Consider the following 5,792-nt stretch of genomic DNA (forward strand, 5'->3'; position numbering starts at 1 on the left):
AAAAAAAATAATAATTGACTGAGACTTCAAAAAAAATCTATGTAGTATAAGATCTAATTTTTCTTAATTTTTTTTTTTTGTCAAAATATATAATTTTGAATAACAAATAGATAAAGCAACATTTATGTTGGTAACCACCCTTTGTAATTCCTAGCACTAACTACAGTTATATGCACCTCCTTTAACTATATTGTGTGAAAAGGAAAAAAAAAAAAAAAAAAAAAAGTACTTCAAATTCAAATTGATATAGTGTTGAACTGTTGTGGGCACTCTTGTATTTATTTTTTTAAAAAAAGTTATAAAAAATTGCAAAGATTCGGGAATGGATATTTTTGCAAATTCTGTTCAATTATGACCAACACCTAAATCCTAACAATTTTTTTTTCCACAAAAAGTGAGAGATATTTTGGGAATTTTAACATGATTTAATGAAAAATTCTAACGAATGATTGAAATTGAAAAAAATTAAAAAAATGAATACTTTAAACTGACACTTTTTAAATTTTAGGTACATTTTCTCAAAAGTAATGAAAAATCAAAAATTATAAGTGAAGTTCTCCCATATGGTGATGGGTCACATGTCACACTCTAATCCCATAAAGGGATCAAGGAAGTGATTTTGTGCTCTCGAGTGTGTAGTATAAGATTTATAAACTCTTCAGTAAATCCAAAGCAATAAAAATAATATTCTTAATAATCCAAAATAGTTTTAACCAAACTATTAATCCACAACAATTGAAAAACATACTTAACCATTGTTAATGAAAACTCTTATTGGCTACTCTATGTGCCACCAAGCACTTATTCTAAAATCTTGTTGTGACCCATCTCACTTACTGATTACCCCGGCTTTCTACATTCTGATCGACATCATCTGGCAAAAAATAATAATAAATAAATAAAATAAAATTGTGAGTTTGGAAAACTCAGTAAATAGATACACAAAACAACTTTTTGTCCCAACAAAGTTTAAAATAAGGAAAAATATATTTTACCCCCTACAATTTGACAACTTTTTCAGTTTTGCCTCCGATGTTTAAAAAGTGGCAATGTACCCCAACAAAATTTCTAAAATTCTCAATGTAAGCACTCTGACCATTTTATATTTTTTTATGACTTAGTCCCATTTTCAGCCCAAATTGGAACTCATAGTTGGCCTTCATATTTGACTCATAGTTGGTATTGTTTTGTCTAATTGTTTGGCCCATTTTCAACATATTGTTGTTAAAGGCTCATCTTTAGTCACCGTTGCAGGCTGCCATCAACTCCGGTCACCGCCCACCACTGTCTCCTGACGCCACAATTTCGTTGCTTTTCTAGTCACCATCTCTAGCGATTTTCTGGCCATCTCCAGTTTACCAAAAAAAAAAAAAAAAACTCTTTTCAAACTCAAACTTCAAAAAACCATTACGTTGAATTTGATGGGGGATGTTAAAAAATATGATAATAATAGAAAACCTTATCATAAATAGGATTAAATTACCTTAAATTTTGGGATTTGACGTTGATTGAATTACTCTAAATGAAGAGATTTAGTTAGGATTATGTTAGATTTGAAGAAATTCAAATCATTTTTAAAGTCTATAAATAGGTCTTTTGTTCATAATCATATGAAGCAATAAGATCACATTATAGCCCTATAGAGTTTTATTTTAGTGGTGAACGTAGATGTCTAGCAACGAATCACTCGTAAAATCCTTGTTTCATCTTTCTCTCTTTGTTCCACTATTTTATTTATTTATTATTTCATTATGAATTTATTCAACTAGAGCCAAATTAGTCACTAAAATTTTTTTAACACCATTCAATTGCATGCTGACTTGAGTAATAAAAGAGTTATAAGACTATTATTTTATTTTATTTTATTTTTTGATAAAAAGATCATCTCCATATTATCCATTTTGTGGTTATAATTTAAAGTTGGTGCATATAATGGTGTACATAAAGTCAATACTTGCATTTTTTTTTTTAAAAAAAAAATTAAATAATGTACTATCATGTACACTGTTAGATTCACCAGAAGTCCATAGGGCTTCATTCAATCTAAAATTCCAAATGGAGGACAATCCAGAGATAATTGAGAAAGAACTATCTGTCAAGGAGGAACTGAACTCCCTTTTTGAATAGGAAGCTTTGCACTGAAGACAACGAGCAAAAGAGAATTGGTTGAGGTATGGGGATCAAAACTCAAAGTACTTTCATGTTTATGCTAGCCAGAAAAATCGCATAAAGCATTGAGATGATATAGGATATGGAAGGCTGGGTATGTTGGACAAAAGAGGACAGTGAAGATGCCTTTATATTCAGTACTACAATAACCTCTTCACTGCTGGAGATGACCTTGATCTGGAGGGCTGTGTTGGTGCACTTGACTGCAAGGTGACACCAACGATGAATCATAAATTACTGGCAGAAATCACAGTGAACGAAATTTTTGTGGTTTTATAACAAATGGCTCCCCTGAAAGCTCCTAGCCTTGACGGGTATTCTGTATGCTTCTATTAGCACAAATGGGCAACAATACACACTGAGGTATGCTCAGCTATTCTTAATTTCTTTCATACTGGAATGTTGGATAGTAAGATAAATAAAACCCATTTTGCTCTTATTCTTAAAACCTAGCAACCTGAAAGTGTGTCTGAGTTCAAACCTATTAGCCTTTGTAATGTGTTGCACAAATTAATTTCTAAAGTTCTAGCTAACCGGCTTAAATTAGTGTTACCATAAATTATATCCTGCACATAGAGTGTTTTTATTCCAGGTCAATTAATCACAGACAACATTTTGGCGGCTTTTGAGACCTTGCACTCTATGCAAACTCAAATGTGGAGCAAAACTGGGTTCATGAGCTTTAAACTTGATATGAGTAAAGCTTATGACCGAGTTGAATGGCCTTTCTTAGAGGCAGTCATACGGAAGTTGGGGTTTGTGGAGCAATGGATAAAACTTATTATGGTTTGTGTTCACTCAGTCTCCTACTCTATCCTTATTAATGGAGGCTCAGTGGGAGATATTCAGCCATCACGAGGGATTCGCCAAGGGGATCCCATTTCCCACTACCTCTTATTAATATGCGCAGAGGCCTTTAGTGCTTTATTACAACAAGCTGAGAGGAAGGGGGTAATCACTGGTGTTCCTACCTCTCCGAGGGGTCCAAGCTTGAGTCATTTGTTTTTTGAGGATGACTGCATACTTTTCTGAAAGGCGAACTCAGTTGAATGGAGAAGAATTATGAGGATTTTGGGCATCTATGAAAAAGGCTCTTAGCAATAATACCAGCCAAGAGAGGAAGTAGGAGATTTTGAGATTATTAAGGCTGATTGAAACCCATAAGATTGATACCTATCTTGGGCTTCCTTCCTTCGTGGGCAAGTCAAAGGTACGGGCTTTCAGCTTCATAAAAGATAGGGTGATGAAGAAGATTAGTAATTGGAAGGTTAAGTTTTTGTCCCAAGCCGGAAAAGAAGTGCTGCTAAAAGCGGTAATCCAGGCGATAGTGACATACAACATGTGTGTTTTTCAACTTCCCACTACTTTATGCAAGGAGATAAACAGTTTGATGCAGAATTTTTGGTGGAACCATATGGCAAAAAAATAAAAAATCCACTGGATGTCCTAGAAAGATTGGGGCGATCCAAAGCAGTGGGAGGCATAGGCTTTCGAGATTTGGTGCGTTTCAATCAGGCTTTACTTGCTAAGCAAAGGTGAAGGTTAATCCAAAACCCTTCATCTCTCATAGCGCAAATCATTTGAGCCAAATACCATCCGCGGTGCTGTTTTATGGAGGCATCCTTAGGCACTTGGCTTTCCTTTGCTTGGCGAAGCATCTGGAATTCCAGGGAGCTATTGCATCATGGATTAGTATGGCGGGTGGAAAATGGTTGTAAAATAACGGTTTGGGGGGGACCAATGGCTGCCCACTCCACAAACTTATCAAGTGCAATCTCATCCCTGAGTTATTGATTGACAGTCTTTGGTGGCCTCTTTGACTAACCCTATTTCCAAAAGCTAGAATGTGGATTTAATTCAAGAGGTATTTTTGGGTGATGAAGCTCAAGTCTTTGCAGATATCCCAGTTAGCCCACTGCTGCTTGAAGATAAACTAATTTGGCATGGAGCCACTAGTAGCATTTTTACGATGCGCAATGCTTACCACTTGGGAAAAGAAGTACAAGAACATGTGGCAGCTCAAAGCTCAAATTCTAGTGCAGGATAGGATATGTGGAAGGCTTTATGGGCTAAGGAAGTTTCAGATCTAGTGAAAATGCTTACTTGGAGGGCCTGCCATAATATTCTTCCTACACGTTTAAGTCTTTTCGAGTGGGAGATATTAGAAGATGCCAAGTGTCCATGCCGTGGAGTTGAGGAGGAATTTTTAATTCATGCCTCTGGACATGCCTAGCAGCCCAAGATATGTGGGGTAGCAAAACACCCCCATTCTAGAAGTGTAGTGGTATAGGTTTGAATTTAAGGGAATATTTGAAGATTGTTTACAACGTTTCAGCAAAGAGAGTATAGAGTTGTTGGCAGTGGTGGCATGTGGAATATGGTTTAGAAGGAATAAGTATGTTTTTGAAGGGGTTTTTTTTACCCATCTAGATGAAGTATATACTACAATGATCAAATTCGTACGGGAATATAAGGAGTGTAAGCAGATGGACTAGCTTGTGAACCACTCTGTAATAGAAATTGGCCCTAGTCGAGAACGTGTGATGTGGAGTCCTCCCTCAACTGGTTTTATAAAGATTAATTGGGACGCTGCCATAAATAAAACAAAGGGCTATATTGGTTTGGGAATAATAGTTAGGGATTGCATGGGACTTTTTTTGGGGGCTCGAAGTCTCACTAAAATTTTGCTAGTGGACACCAAGATTGCAGAAACCATAGTTGCACCGGAGGCCGTTCAGTTCGCGAAAGAGGTTGGATTTCTTGATGTCATTTTTGAAGAAGATGCAGCTCATATGATTTCAAAAATTAGCTCAATTCCTCCTTATCTCTCTAAACCTGGACACTTTCTGGAAAGTATTCATATTGAGAAGCAAAGTTTACGTACTTGTAATTTTCCTTTTGCTTATAGAGAAGCCAACTCAACATTCCATTGTTTTGCCAAAGAGGTTGCTTATACTACGATTGATTTGTGTTGGCTGGAGGATACTCCTATTAGTATATCCAATATTGTTTTTAGGAAAGCCCTACGTCCCTAGATCCTTGCCTTTCTGAGAGTCAAGTGTTTCGATTTTTTTGTTTTGTATGAAGATTATGATAATTTCTATTAAAAAAAAAATAAAGAAACGCCATGAAATGGATTCTGTCTAGAAAATATTAACTCAATGACCATTTATATCATAATAAAATTTATGAAATTAAGTTGGGACTTTAGTTGATCGAATTAAGTTGAATTCAATTAGATATGCTAAGATCTTAAAAATAAAAAATAAAAAATTAGATATGCTACGATGAGGCATAACGACATAATAATATCCTTATTTAGCGCACGTGACGTTTTTCTTTATATTACGTAAACTTCTTTTTTTATCTCTCTATTTTATTGGTCGATTATAAAAGTGTATTTTGAAAGAAAAAACAAATAATTTTGTTGGGATTCTGGAGAACAAATCAAACACGGAAAGGTCCGATATACATAACCATTTCCCGCACAACTCTCCCGCTCTCCCATGTACTCTCATCACTAACAAAATATCGTGGCCCACAGTTAACAGACACGTCATCAAGTACAAAATGATATCCTGGACTTCACCGCGCCCGATAAAGCAAAACACGACCCCACCGAA

The sequence above is a fragment of the Alnus glutinosa genome, chromosome 12 (genome assembly GCF_958979055.1).
Source record: "Alnus glutinosa chromosome 12, dhAlnGlut1.1, whole genome shotgun sequence".
Classification (NCBI taxonomy): Eukaryota; Viridiplantae; Streptophyta; class Magnoliopsida; order Fagales; family Betulaceae; genus Alnus; species Alnus glutinosa.